The 15,077-nt window shown below is 45.3% G+C and overlaps 8 non-coding genes across 8 annotated transcripts; all 8 read right to left on the bottom strand.

Moving 5' to 3' along the window:
* Positions 1–1,200: 1,200 nt before the first annotated feature.
* LOC142186634 (U2 spliceosomal RNA) lies at positions 1,201–1,391 on the bottom strand. The gene has a single exon (XR_012712198.1). It is a non-coding gene; the product is annotated as a U2 spliceosomal RNA (small nuclear RNA).
* Positions 1,392–3,026: 1,635 nt separating this feature from the next.
* On the bottom strand, positions 3,027–3,217 carry LOC142186633 (U2 spliceosomal RNA). The gene has a single exon (XR_012712197.1). It is a non-coding gene; the product is annotated as a U2 spliceosomal RNA (small nuclear RNA).
* A 1,635-nt stretch (positions 3,218–4,852) lies between these two features.
* Positions 4,853–5,043, bottom strand: LOC142186632 (U2 spliceosomal RNA). The gene has a single exon (XR_012712196.1). It is a non-coding gene; the product is annotated as a U2 spliceosomal RNA (small nuclear RNA).
* Positions 5,044–6,678: 1,635 nt separating this feature from the next.
* On the bottom strand, positions 6,679–6,869 carry LOC142186630 (U2 spliceosomal RNA). The gene has a single exon (XR_012712194.1). It is a non-coding gene; the product is annotated as a U2 spliceosomal RNA (small nuclear RNA).
* Positions 6,870–8,504: 1,635 nt separating this feature from the next.
* LOC142186629 (U2 spliceosomal RNA) lies at positions 8,505–8,695 on the bottom strand. Its single transcript, XR_012712193.1, has one exon. It is a non-coding gene; the product is annotated as a U2 spliceosomal RNA (small nuclear RNA).
* A 1,635-nt stretch (positions 8,696–10,330) lies between these two features.
* Positions 10,331–10,521, bottom strand: LOC142186628 (U2 spliceosomal RNA). The gene has a single exon (XR_012712192.1). It is a non-coding gene; the product is annotated as a U2 spliceosomal RNA (small nuclear RNA).
* A 1,635-nt stretch (positions 10,522–12,156) lies between these two features.
* Positions 12,157–12,347, bottom strand: LOC142186627 (U2 spliceosomal RNA). The gene has a single exon (XR_012712191.1). It is a non-coding gene; the product is annotated as a U2 spliceosomal RNA (small nuclear RNA).
* Positions 12,348–13,982: 1,635 nt separating this feature from the next.
* Positions 13,983–14,173, bottom strand: LOC142186626 (U2 spliceosomal RNA). The gene has a single exon (XR_012712190.1). It is a non-coding gene; the product is annotated as a U2 spliceosomal RNA (small nuclear RNA).
* Between the last annotated feature and the right edge of the window lie 904 nt (positions 14,174–15,077).

Here is a 15,077-nt window from a genome sequence, read left to right as displayed (position 1 = left end):
TAAGAAGAAGGATGGCTCTGGCTCTAAGACTCGTCAGGTTTGTCCACCGGAGGCCCGCACGGCTGGAGCATCTTCTCCATCAAATTGAAGCGCACACGGCCTTGCTCTCGTTCTCAGCTACAGCAAAGTAGTTCAGCAGGTCAAAGTGGCCCATGTAAGAGCAGTAGGAGTCTCGGTGCTGATTCACCAGCCATTCCCACTTGGTGGTATCTGCGTGACCAGTGCCAATATTATTTGGACTGGAGGTGCTCCAGCTGGCTGTGGATAGTGTACCGATCTGTCATGGTGTGTGAGGTCTGCACCAAAAGGTGAACAGGGTGATAGCCAATGCGTTTGGCATCACAGTAGGGCCCACGGCCCCACCTCTACACTTCTCAGCACATCGCTGTCTGCTTGGTACATTTTTGTCGTCATCAAAGCAAGTCCAAAAAATGCTAGACAGAGAAAATTTCCGAAACGTACGAAGAATGTTCCTCTTGTACAGCGAAACAGATCAAATCCAGTTGCCACTACTGTCACTCAGCGATGCACAGCGCTTGCTGCAAATCTGCATAAACCCTGCCTGCATGTCAGTCTGTCTCCGGAGCAAGCAGGCAGCCACAAGAGGGCAACAAGCACTGCGAAATAAGAAGAAGAGGAGGAGGACGACAACAACAGCAGCAGTAATAGCAGTAGCAGTAGCATCAAGTTGTGCAAAATCCAGGTACAAGTGCAAAGCAATTTCTCTTGCTTGCCTCAGAAATTTTAATACTCCATTCTCTTCCACGGAAAAAAAGTTTTCAAGTCAGCAGGAAAATCTGAAACAAAATGAAGAAACCAAAATGAAAATAAATAAATTTGGACAAAAGAAAAAACAATTACCAAAAATTACAATGATAACAATACATCATATTTATATAGCGCCAACACATTCCGCAGCGCTGTACAATTTGTCAGGTTAATTTACAGACAACAATATACATTACAAAACTAGTCATTTCACACAATGCAGAAACTGAGGGCCCTGCTCGCAAGAGCTGACAATCTAAGAGGTAGAAGGGGTGACACAAAATTATTGAACCAAAAAAAATAAATAAAATTCGGAAATACAAATAGGATTTCTCATCTAATTCTTCTGATTTGTTGCAAGACATTGAAATGCCAGCAAGCAAGCAGCAGAAGGAAAAAAGAAATTCTTTTTCTATTTTTCAACCAAATTAAGAGGGGTGCACCGGTCCTGGAGATACTGCAATACCAGGTCAATGCGTGGAGTGGACAGAGCAAGCTCTATTTCCATCTCCCTGTTCCAAAAATCCATTTAATATATGGTCCCCAGATAGGGGACGTATCAGATATTAAACTGATAAGAACAGATACTACACTTGATCTTAGCCAAAAGGCCGAGAAGCGATAACCCAAAAATTGGACGCACCCGAGCGGCGCCCCCCGGAAGCAACGTGCACTGCCAAAGGAGAAGGAAGAACAGCTAGCAACCTGGTCAGCAACTCTCACACCCAGGCAAGAAACACAGGTGCACAGCATTACCACAGTCAGCCAATCAATGGTTAATCACTACAGGAAAGTGACCACAGGTGATAGTAGAACTTTGGCGGCAAGGACTCGGCAGTGCACTGCCTTCGCAGCAGGCAAATCTGCATCAGGCCCGCCTCTGCATTAGACCACACCCACTAAAACGTACTTCACGAAGAGTTTGTTTGCTTTTCCTCGAAACACAGCTTCTACGGTTTAATTCCCAAAAAATAGAAAAGGAATACATTACATCACAAAATTGGGGCCCCCACAAGAAGAGAGTGAGTGGGGGGAATAGGAAAGCAAGCAGGGAGAAGAAGAAGAAGGATGGCTCTGGCTCTAAGACTCGTCAGGTTTGTCCACCGGAGGCCCGCACGGCTGGAGCATCTTCTCCATCAAATTGAAGCGCACACGGGCCTTGCTCTCGTTCTCAGCTACAGCAAAGTAGTTCAGCAGGTCAAAGTGGCCCATGTAAGAGCAGTAGGAGTCTCGGTGCTGATTCACCAGCCATTCCCACTTGGTGGTATCTGCGTGACCAGTGCCAATATATTTGGACTGGAGGTGCTCCAGCTGGCTGTGGATAGTGTACCGATCTGTCATGGTGTGTGAGGTCTGCACCAAAAGGTGAACAGGGTGATAGCCAATGCGTTTGGCATCACAGTAGGGCCCACGGCCCCACCTCTACACTTCTCAGCACATCGCTGTCTGCTTGGTACATTTTTGTCGTCATCAAAGCAAGTCCAAAAAATGCTAGACAGAGAAAATTTCCGAAACCGTACGAAGAATGTTCCTCTTGTACAGCGAAACAGATCAAATCCAGTTGCCACTACTGTCACTCAGCGATGCACAGCGCTTGCTGCAAATCTGCATAAACCCTGCCTGCATGTCAGTCTGTCTCCGGAGCAAGCAGGCAGCCACAAGAGGGCAACAAGCACTGCGAAATAAGAAGAAGAGGAGGAGGACGACAACAACAGCAGCAGTAATAGCAGTAGCAGTAGCATCAAGTTGTGCAAAATCCAGGTACAAGTGCAAAGCAATTTCTCTTGCTTGCCTCAGAAATTTTAATACTCCATTCTCTTCCACGGAAAAAAAGTTTTCAAGTCAGCAGGAAAATCTGAAACAAAATGAAGAAACCAAAATGAAAATAAATAAATTTGGACAAAAGAAAAAACAATTACCAAAAATTACAATGATAACAATACATCATATTTATATAGCGCCAACACATTCCGCAGCGCTGTACAATTTGTCAGGTTAATTTACAGACAACAATATACATTACAAAACTAGTCATTTCACACAATGCAGAAACTGAGGGCCCTGCTCGCAAGAGCTGACAATCTAAGAGGTAGAAGGGGTGACACAAAATTATTGAACCAAAAAAAATAAATAAAATTCGGAAATACAAATAGGATTTCTCATCTAATTCTTCTGATTTGTTGCAAGACATTGAAATGCCAGCAAGCAAGCAGCAGAAGGAAAAAAGAAATTCTTTTTCTATTTTTCAACCAAATTAAGAGGGGTGCACCGGTCCTGGAGATACTGCAATACCAGGTCAATGCGTGGAGTGGACAGAGCAAGCTCTATTTCCATCTCCCTGTTCCAAAAATCCATTTAATATATGGTCCCCAGATAGGGGACGTATCAGATATTAAACTGATAAGAACAGATACTACACTTGATCTTAGCCAAAAGGCCGAGAAGCGATAACCCAAAAATTGGACGCACCCGAGCGGCGCCCCCCGGAAGCAACGTGCACTGCCAAAGGAGAAGGAAGAACAGCTAGCAACCTGGTCAGCAACTCTCACACCCAGGCAAGAAACACAGGTGCACAGCATTACCACAGTCAGCCAATCAATGGTTAATCACTACAGGAAAGTGACCACAGGTGATAGTAGAACTTTGGCGGCAAGGACTCGGCAGTGCACTGCCTTCGCAGCAGGCAAATCTGCATCAGGCCCGCCTCTGCATTAGACCACACCCACTAAAACGTACTTCACGAAGAGTTTGTTTGCTTTTCCTCGAAACACAGCTTCTACGGTTTAATTCCCAAAAAATAGAAAAGGAATACATTACATCACAAAATTGGGGCCCCCACAAGAAGAGAGTGAGTGGGGGGAATAGGAAAGCAAGCAGGGAGAAGAAGAAGAAGGATGGCTCTGGCTCTAAGACTCGTCAGGTTTGTCCACCGGAGGCCCGCACGGCTGGAGCATCTTCTCCATCAAATTGAAGCGCACACGGGCCTTGCTCTCGTTCTCAGCTACAGCAAAGTAGTTCAGCAGGTCAAAGTGGCCCATGTAAGAGCAGTAGGAGTCTCGGTGCTGATTCACCAGCCATTCCCACTTGGTGGTATCTGCGTGACCAGTGCCAATATATTTGGACTGGAGGTGCTCCAGCTGGCTGTGGATAGTGTACCGATCTGTCATGGTGTGTGAGGTCTGCACCAAAAGGTGAACAGGGTGATAGCCAATGCGTTTGGCATCACAGTAGGGCCCACGGCCCCACCTCTACACTTCTCAGCACATCGCTGTCTGCTTGGTACATTTTTGTCGTCATCAAAGCAAGTCCAAAAAATGCTAGACAGAGAAAATTTCCGAAACCGTACGAAGAATGTTCCTCTTGTACAGCGAAACAGATCAAATCCAGTTGCCACTACTGTCACTCAGCGATGCACAGCGCTTGCTGCAAATCTGCATAAACCCTGCCTGCATGTCAGTCTGTCTCCGGAGCAAGCAGGCAGCCACAAGAGGGCAACAAGCACTGCGAAATAAGAAGAAGAGGAGGAGGACGACAACAACAGCAGCAGTAATAGCAGTAGCAGTAGCATCAAGTTGTGCAAAATCCAGGTACAAGTGCAAAGCAATTTCTCTTGCTTGCCTCAGAAATTTTAATACTCCATTCTCTTCCACGGAAAAAAAGTTTTCAAGTCAGCAGGAAAATCTGAAACAAAATGAAGAAACCAAAATGAAAATAAATAAATTTGGACAAAAGAAAAAACAATTACCAAAAATTACAATGATAACAATACATCATATTTATATAGCGCCAACACATTCCGCAGCGCTGTACAATTTGTCAGGTTAATTTACAGACAACAATATACATTACAAAACTAGTCATTTCACACAATGCAGAAACTGAGGGCCCTGCTCGCAAGAGCTGACAATCTAAGAGGTAGAAGGGGTGACACAAAATTATTGAACCAAAAAAAATAAATAAAATTCGGAAATACAAATAGGATTTCTCATCTAATTCTTCTGATTTGTTGCAAGACATTGAAATGCCAGCAAGCAAGCAGCAGAAGGAAAAAAGAAATTCTTTTTCTATTTTTCAACCAAATTAAGAGGGGTGCACCGGTCCTGGAGATACTGCAATACCAGGTCAATGCGTGGAGTGGACAGAGCAAGCTCTATTTCCATCTCCCTGTTCCAAAAATCCATTTAATATATGGTCCCCAGATAGGGGACGTATCAGATATTAAACTGATAAGAACAGATACTACACTTGATCTTAGCCAAAAGGCCGAGAAGCGATAACCCAAAAATTGGACGCACCCGAGCGGCGCCCCCCGGAAGCAACGTGCACTGCCAAAGGAGAAGGAAGAACAGCTAGCAACCTGGTCAGCAACTCTCACACCCAGGCAAGAAACACAGGTGCACAGCATTACCACAGTCAGCCAATCAATGGTTAATCACTACAGGAAAGTGACCACAGGTGATAGTAGAACTTTGGCGGCAAGGACTCGGCAGTGCACTGCCTTCGCAGCAGGCAAATCTGCATCAGGCCCGCCTCTGCATTAGACCACACCCACTAAAACGTACTTCACGAAGAGTTTGTTTGCTTTTCCTCGAAACACAGCTTCTACGGTTTAATTCCCAAAAAATAGAAAAGGAATACATTACATCACAAAATTGGGGCCCCCACAAGAAGAGAGTGAGTGGGGGGAATAGGAAAGCAAGCAGGGAGAAGAAGAAGAAGGATGGCTCTGGCTCTAAGACTCGTCAGGTTTGTCCACCGGAGGCCCGCACGGCTGGAGCATCTTCTCCATCAAATTGAAGCGCACACGGGCCTTGCTCTCGTTCTCAGCTACAGCAAAGTAGTTCAGCAGGTCAAAGTGGCCCATGTAAGAGCAGTAGGAGTCTCGGTGCTGATTCACCAGCCATTCCCACTTGGTGGTATCTGCGTGACCAGTGCCAATATATTTGGACTGGAGGTGCTCCAGCTGGCTGTGGATAGTGTACCGATCTGTCATGGTGTGTGAGGTCTGCACCAAAAGGTGAACAGGGTGATAGCCAATGCGTTTGGCATCACAGTAGGGCCCACGGCCCCACCTCTACACTTCTCAGCACATCGCTGTCTGCTTGGTACATTTTTGTCGTCATCAAAGCAAGTCCAAAAAATGCTAGACAGAGAAAATTTCCGAAACCGTACGAAGAATGTTCCTCTTGTACAGCGAAACAGATCAAATCCAGTTGCCACTACTGTCACTCAGCGATGCACAGCGCTTGCTGCAAATCTGCATAAACCCTGCCTGCATGTCAGTCTGTCTCCGGAGCAAGCAGGCAGCCACAAGAGGGCAACAAGCACTGCGAAATAAGAAGAAGAGGAGGAGGACGACAACAACAGCAGCAGTAATAGCAGTAGCAGTAGCATCAAGTTGTGCAAAATCCAGGTACAAGTGCAAAGCAATTTCTCTTGCTTGCCTCAGAAATTTTAATACTCCATTCTCTTCCACGGAAAAAAAGTTTTCAAGTCAGCAGGAAAATCTGAAACAAAATGAAGAAACCAAAATGAAAATAAATAAATTTGGACAAAAGAAAAAACAATTACCAAAAATTACAATGATAACAATACATCATATTTATATAGCGCCAACACATTCCGCAGCGCTGTACAATTTGTCAGGTTAATTTACAGACAACAATATACATTACAAAACTAGTCATTTCACACAATGCAGAAACTGAGGGCCCTGCTCGCAAGAGCTGACAATCTAAGAGGTAGAAGGGGTGACACAAAATTATTGAACCAAAAAAAATAAATAAAATTCGGAAATACAAATAGGATTTCTCATCTAATTCTTCTGATTTGTTGCAAGACATTGAAATGCCAGCAAGCAAGCAGCAGAAGGAAAAAAGAAATTCTTTTTCTATTTTTCAACCAAATTAAGAGGGGTGCACCGGTCCTGGAGATACTGCAATACCAGGTCAATGCGTGGAGTGGACAGAGCAAGCTCTATTTCCATCTCCCTGTTCCAAAAATCCATTTAATATATGGTCCCCAGATAGGGGACGTATCAGATATTAAACTGATAAGAACAGATACTACACTTGATCTTAGCCAAAAGGCCGAGAAGCGATAACCCAAAAATTGGACGCACCCGAGCGGCGCCCCCCGGAAGCAACGTGCACTGCCAAAGGAGAAGGAAGAACAGCTAGCAACCTGGTCAGCAACTCTCACACCCAGGCAAGAAACACAGGTGCACAGCATTACCACAGTCAGCCAATCAATGGTTAATCACTACAGGAAAGTGACCACAGGTGATAGTAGAACTTTGGCGGCAAGGACTCGGCAGTGCACTGCCTTCGCAGCAGGCAAATCTGCATCAGGCCCGCCTCTGCATTAGACCACACCCACTAAAACGTACTTCACGAAGAGTTTGTTTGCTTTTCCTCGAAACACAGCTTCTACGGTTTAATTCCCAAAAAATAGAAAAGGAATACATTACATCACAAAATTGGGGCCCCCACAAGAAGAGAGTGAGTGGGGGGAATAGGAAAGCAAGCAGGGAGAAGAAGAAGAAGGATGGCTCTGGCTCTAAGACTCGTCAGGTTTGTCCACCGGAGGCCCGCACGGCTGGAGCATCTTCTCCATCAAATTGAAGCGCACACGGGCCTTGCTCTCGTTCTCAGCTACAGCAAAGTAGTTCAGCAGGTCAAAGTGGCCCATGTAAGAGCAGTAGGAGTCTCGGTGCTGATTCACCAGCCATTCCCACTTGGTGGTATCTGCGTGACCAGTGCCAATATATTTGGACTGGAGGTGCTCCAGCTGGCTGTGGATAGTGTACCGATCTGTCATGGTGTGTGAGGTCTGCACCAAAAGGTGAACAGGGTGATAGCCAATGCGTTTGGCATCACAGTAGGGCCCACGGCCCCACCTCTACACTTCTCAGCACATCGCTGTCTGCTTGGTACATTTTTGTCGTCATCAAAGCAAGTCCAAAAAATGCTAGACAGAGAAAATTTCCGAAACCGTACGAAGAATGTTCCTCTTGTACAGCGAAACAGATCAAATCCAGTTGCCACTACTGTCACTCAGCGATGCACAGCGCTTGCTGCAAATCTGCATAAACCCTGCCTGCATGTCAGTCTGTCTCCGGAGCAAGCAGGCAGCCACAAGAGGGCAACAAGCACTGCGAAATAAGAAGAAGAGGAGGAGGACGACAACAACAGCAGCAGTAATAGCAGTAGCAGTAGCATCAAGTTGTGCAAAATCCAGGTACAAGTGCAAAGCAATTTCTCTTGCTTGCCTCAGAAATTTTAATACTCCATTCTCTTCCACGGAAAAAAAGTTTTCAAGTCAGCAGGAAAATCTGAAACAAAATGAAGAAACCAAAATGAAAATAAATAAATTTGGACAAAAGAAAAAACAATTACCAAAAATTACAATGATAACAATACATCATATTTATATAGCGCCAACACATTCCGCAGCGCTGTACAATTTGTCAGGTTAATTTACAGACAACAATATACATTACAAAACTAGTCATTTCACACAATGCAGAAACTGAGGGCCCTGCTCGCAAGAGCTGACAATCTAAGAGGTAGAAGGGGTGACACAAAATTATTGAACCAAAAAAAATAAATAAAATTCGGAAATACAAATAGGATTTCTCATCTAATTCTTCTGATTTGTTGCAAGACATTGAAATGCCAGCAAGCAAGCAGCAGAAGGAAAAAAGAAATTCTTTTTCTATTTTTCAACCAAATTAAGAGGGGTGCACCGGTCCTGGAGATACTGCAATACCAGGTCAATGCGTGGAGTGGACAGAGCAAGCTCTATTTCCATCTCCCTGTTCCAAAAATCCATTTAATATATGGTCCCCAGATAGGGGACGTATCAGATATTAAACTGATAAGAACAGATACTACACTTGATCTTAGCCAAAAGGCCGAGAAGCGATAACCCAAAAATTGGACGCACCCGAGCGGCGCCCCCCGGAAGCAACGTGCACTGCCAAAGGAGAAGGAAGAACAGCTAGCAACCTGGTCAGCAACTCTCACACCCAGGCAAGAAACACAGGTGCACAGCATTACCACAGTCAGCCAATCAATGGTTAATCACTACAGGAAAGTGACCACAGGTGATAGTAGAACTTTGGCGGCAAGGACTCGGCAGTGCACTGCCTTCGCAGCAGGCAAATCTGCATCAGGCCCGCCTCTGCATTAGACCACACCCACTAAAACGTACTTCACGAAGAGTTTGTTTGCTTTTCCTCGAAACACAGCTTCTACGGTTTAATTCCCAAAAAATAGAAAAGGAATACATTACATCACAAAATTGGGGCCCCCACAAGAAGAGAGTGAGTGGGGGGAATAGGAAAGCAAGCAGGGAGAAGAAGAAGAAGGATGGCTCTGGCTCTAAGACTCGTCAGGTTTGTCCACCGGAGGCCCGCACGGCTGGAGCATCTTCTCCATCAAATTGAAGCGCACACGGGCCTTGCTCTCGTTCTCAGCTACAGCAAAGTAGTTCAGCAGGTCAAAGTGGCCCATGTAAGAGCAGTAGGAGTCTCGGTGCTGATTCACCAGCCATTCCCACTTGGTGGTATCTGCGTGACCAGTGCCAATATATTTGGACTGGAGGTGCTCCAGCTGGCTGTGGATAGTGTACCGATCTGTCATGGTGTGTGAGGTCTGCACCAAAAGGTGAACAGGGTGATAGCCAATGCGTTTGGCATCACAGTAGGGCCCACGGCCCCACCTCTACACTTCTCAGCACATCGCTGTCTGCTTGGTACATTTTTGTCGTCATCAAAGCAAGTCCAAAAAATGCTAGACAGAGAAAATTTCCGAAACCGTACGAAGAATGTTCCTCTTGTACAGCGAAACAGATCAAATCCAGTTGCCACTACTGTCACTCAGCGATGCACAGCGCTTGCTGCAAATCTGCATAAACCCTGCCTGCATGTCAGTCTGTCTCCGGAGCAAGCAGGCAGCCACAAGAGGGCAACAAGCACTGCGAAATAAGAAGAAGAGGAGGAGGACGACAACAACAGCAGCAGTAATAGCAGTAGCAGTAGCATCAAGTTGTGCAAAATCCAGGTACAAGTGCAAAGCAATTTCTCTTGCTTGCCTCAGAAATTTTAATACTCCATTCTCTTCCACGGAAAAAAAGTTTTCAAGTCAGCAGGAAAATCTGAAACAAAATGAAGAAACCAAAATGAAAATAAATAAATTTGGACAAAAGAAAAAACAATTACCAAAAATTACAATGATAACAATACATCATATTTATATAGCGCCAACACATTCCGCAGCGCTGTACAATTTGTCAGGTTAATTTACAGACAACAATATACATTACAAAACTAGTCATTTCACACAATGCAGAAACTGAGGGCCCTGCTCGCAAGAGCTGACAATCTAAGAGGTAGAAGGGGTGACACAAAATTATTGAACCAAAAAAAATAAATAAAATTCGGAAATACAAATAGGATTTCTCATCTAATTCTTCTGATTTGTTGCAAGACATTGAAATGCCAGCAAGCAAGCAGCAGAAGGAAAAAAGAAATTCTTTTTCTATTTTTCAACCAAATTAAGAGGGGTGCACCGGTCCTGGAGATACTGCAATACCAGGTCAATGCGTGGAGTGGACAGAGCAAGCTCTATTTCCATCTCCCTGTTCCAAAAATCCATTTAATATATGGTCCCCAGATAGGGGACGTATCAGATATTAAACTGATAAGAACAGATACTACACTTGATCTTAGCCAAAAGGCCGAGAAGCGATAACCCAAAAATTGGACGCACCCGAGCGGCGCCCCCCGGAAGCAACGTGCACTGCCAAAGGAGAAGGAAGAACAGCTAGCAACCTGGTCAGCAACTCTCACACCCAGGCAAGAAACACAGGTGCACAGCATTACCACAGTCAGCCAATCAATGGTTAATCACTACAGGAAAGTGACCACAGGTGATAGTAGAACTTTGGCGGCAAGGACTCGGCAGTGCACTGCCTTCGCAGCAGGCAAATCTGCATCAGGCCCGCCTCTGCATTAGACCACACCCACTAAAACGTACTTCACGAAGAGTTTGTTTGCTTTTCCTCGAAACACAGCTTCTACGGTTTAATTCCCAAAAAATAGAAAAGGAATACATTACATCACAAAATTGGGGCCCCCACAAGAAGAGAGTGAGTGGGGGGAATAGGAAAGCAAGCAGGGAGAAGAAGAAGAAGGATGGCTCTGGCTCTAAGACTCGTCAGGTTTGTCCACCGGAGGCCCGCACGGCTGGAGCATCTTCTCCATCAAATTGAAGCGCACACGGGCCTTGCTCTCGTTCTCAGCTACAGCAAAGTAGTTCAGCAGGTCAAAGTGGCCCATGTAAGAGCAGTAGGAGTCTCGGTGCTGATTCACCAGCCATTCCCACTTGGTGGTATCTGCGTGACCAGTGCCAATATATTTGGACTGGAGGTGCTCCAGCTGGCTGTGGATAGTGTACCGATCTGTCATGGTGTGTGAGGTCTGCACCAAAAGGTGAACAGGGTGATAGCCAATGCGTTTGGCATCACAGTAGGGCCCACGGCCCCACCTCTACACTTCTCAGCACATCGCTGTCTGCTTGGTACATTTTTGTCGTCATCAAAGCAAGTCCAAAAAATGCTAGACAGAGAAAATTTCCGAAACCGTACGAAGAATGTTCCTCTTGTACAGCGAAACAGATCAAATCCAGTTGCCACTACTGTCACTCAGCGATGCACAGCGCTTGCTGCAAATCTGCATAAACCCTGCCTGCATGTCAGTCTGTCTCCGGAGCAAGCAGGCAGCCACAAGAGGGCAACAAGCACTGCGAAATAAGAAGAAGAGGAGGAGGACGACAACAACAGCAGCAGTAATAGCAGTAGCAGTAGCATCAAGTTGTGCAAAATCCAGGTACAAGTGCAAAGCAATTTCTCTTGCTTGCCTCAGAAATTTTAATACTCCATTCTCTTCCACGGAAAAAAAGTTTTCAAGTCAGCAGGAAAATCTGAAACAAAATGAAGAAACCAAAATGAAAATAAATAAATTTGGACAAAAGAAAAAACAATTACCAAAAATTACAATGATAACAATACATCATATTTATATAGCGCCAACACATTCCGCAGCGCTGTACAATTTGTCAGGTTAATTTACAGACAACAATATACATTACAAAACTAGTCATTTCACACAATGCAGAAACTGAGGGCCCTGCTCGCAAGAGCTGACAATCTAAGAGGTAGAAGGGGTGACACAAAATTATTGAACCAAAAAAAATAAATAAAATTCGGAAATACAAATAGGATTTCTCATCTAATTCTTCTGATTTGTTGCAAGACATTGAAATGCCAGCAAGCAAGCAGCAGAAGGAAAAAAGAAATTCTTTTTCTATTTTTCAACCAAATTAAGAGGGGTGCACCGGTCCTGGAGATACTGCAATACCAGGTCAATGCGTGGAGTGGACAGAGCAAGCTCTATTTCCATCTCCCTGTTCCAAAAATCCATTTAATATATGGTCCCCAGATAGGGGACGTATCAGATATTAAACTGATAAGAACAGATACTACACTTGATCTTAGCCAAAAGGCCGAGAAGCGATAACCCAAAAATTGGACGCACCCGAGCGGCGCCCCCCGGAAGCAACGTGCACTGCCAAAGGAGAAGGAAGAACAGCTAGCAACCTGGTCAGCAACTCTCACACCCAGGCAAGAAACACAGGTGCACAGCATTACCACAGTCAGCCAATCAATGGTTAATCACTACAGGAAAGTGACCACAGGTGATAGTAGAACTTTGGCGGCAAGGACTCGGCAGTGCACTGCCTTCGCAGCAGGCAAATCTGCATCAGGCCCGCCTCTGCATTAGACCACACCCACTAAAACGTACTTCACGAAGAGTTTGTTTGCTTTTCCTCGAAACACAGCTTCTACGGTTTAATTCCCAAAAAATAGAAAAGGAATACATTACATCACAAAATTGGGGCCCCCACAAGAAGAGAGTGAGTGGGGGGAATAGGAAAGCAAGCAGGGAGAAGAAGAAGAAGGATGGCTCTGGCTCTAAGACTCGTCAGGTTTGTCCACCGGAGGCCCGCACGGCTGGAGCATCTTCTCCATCAAATTGAAGCGCACACGGGCCTTGCTCTCGTTCTCAGCTACAGCAAAGTAGTTCAGCAGGTCAAAGTGGCCCATGTAAGAGCAGTAGGAGTCTCGGTGCTGATTCACCAGCCATTCCCACTTGGTGGTATCTGCGTGACCAGTGCCAATATATTTGGACTGGAGGTGCTCCAGCTGGCTGTGGATAGTGTACCGATCTGTCATGGTGTGTGAGGTCTGCACCAAAAGGTGAACAGGGTGATAGCCAATGCGTTTGGCATCACAGTAGGGCCCACGGCCCCACCTCTACACTTCTCAGCACATCGCTGTCTGCTTGGTACATTTTTGTCGTCATCAAAGCAAGTCCAAAAAATGCTAGACAGAGAAAATTTCCGAAACCGTACGAAGAATGTTCCTCTTGTACAGCGAAACAGATCAAATCCAGTTGCCACTACTGTCACTCAGCGATGCACAGCGCTTGCTGCAAATCTGCATAAACCCTGCCTGCATGTCAGTCTGTCTCCGGAGCAAGCAGGCAGCCACAAGAGGGCAACAAGCACTGCGAAATAAGAAGAAGAGGAGGAGGACGACAACAACAGCAGCAGTAATAGCAGTAGCAGTAGCATCAAGTTGTGCAAAATCCAGGTACAAGTGCAAAGCAATTTCTCTTGCTTGCCTCAGAAATTTTAATACTCCATTCTCTTCCACGGAAAAAAAGTTTTCAAGTCAGCAGGAAAATCTGAAACAAAATGAAGAAACCAAAATGAAAATAAATAAATTTGGACAAAAGAAAAAACAATTACCAAAAATTACAATGATAACAATACATCATATTTATATAGCGCCAACACATTCCGCAGCGCTGTACAATTTGTCAGGTTAATTTACAGACAACAATATACATTACAAAACTAGTCATTTCACACAATGCAGAAACTGAGGGCCCTGCTCGCAAGAGCTGACAATCTAAGAGGTAGAAGGGGTGACACAAAATTATTGAACCAAAAAAAATAAATAAAATTCGGAAATACAAATAGGATTTCTCATCTAATTCTTCTGATTTGTTGCAAGACATTGAAATGCCAGCAAGCAAGCAGCAGAAGGAAAAAAGAAATTCTTTTTCTATTTTTCAACCAAATTAAGAGGGGTGCACCGGTCCTGGAGATACTGCAATACCAGGTCAATGCGTGGAGTGGACAGAGCAAGCTCTATTTCCATCTCCCTGTTCCAAAAATCCATTTAATATATGGTCCCCAGATAGGGGACGTATCAGATATTAAACTGATAAGAACAGATACTACACTTGATCTTAGCCAAAAGGCCGAGAAGCGATAACCCAAAAATTGGACGCACCCGAGCGGCGCCCCCCGGAAGCAACGTGCACTGCCAAAGGAGAAGGAAGAACAGCTAGCAACCTGGTCAGCAACTCTCACACCCAGGCAAGAAACACAGGTGCACAGCATTACCACAGTCAGCCAATCAATGGTTAATCACTACAGGAAAGTGACCACAGGTGATAGTAGAACTTTGGCGGCAAGGACTCGGCAGTGCACTGCCTTCGCAGCAGGCAAATCTGCATCAGGCCCGCCTCTGCATTAGACCACACCCACTAAAACGTACTTCACGAAGAGTTTGTTTGCTTTTCCTCGAAACACAGCTTCTACGGTTTAATTCCCAAAAAATAGAAAAGGAATACATTACATCACAAAATTGGGGCCCCCACAAGAAGAGAGTGAGTGGGGGGAATAGGAAAGCAAGCAGGGAGAAGAAGAAGAAGGATGGCTCTGGCTCTAAGACTCGTCAGGTTTGTCCACCGGAGGCCCGCACGGCTGGAGCATCTTCTCCATCAAATTGAAGCGCACACGGGCCTTGCTCTCGTTCTCAGCTACAGCAAAGTAGTTCAGCAGGTCAAAGTGGCCCATGTAAGAGCAGTAGGAGTCTCGGTGCTGATTCACCAGCCATTCCCACTTGGTGGTATCTGCGTGACCAGTGCCAATATATTTGGACTGGAGGTGCTCCAGCTGGCTGTGGATAGTGTACCGATCTGTCATGGTGTGTGAGGTCTGCACCAAAAGGTGAACAGGGTGATAGCCAATGCGTTTGGCATCACAGTAGGGCCCACGGCCCCACCTCTACACTTCTCAGCACATCGCTGTCTGCTTGGTACATTTTTGTCGTCATCAAAGCAAGTCCAAAAAATGCTAGACAGAGAAAATTTCCGAAACCGTACGAAGAAT

The sequence above is a fragment of the Leptodactylus fuscus genome, unplaced genomic scaffold (genome assembly GCF_031893055.1).
Source record: "Leptodactylus fuscus isolate aLepFus1 unplaced genomic scaffold, aLepFus1.hap2 HAP2_SCAFFOLD_1092, whole genome shotgun sequence".
NCBI lineage: Eukaryota > Metazoa > Chordata > Amphibia > Anura > Leptodactylidae > Leptodactylus > Leptodactylus fuscus.
Note: the sequence above shows the minus strand (reverse complement) of the source record. Positions and strands in the feature narration are given on the sequence as shown.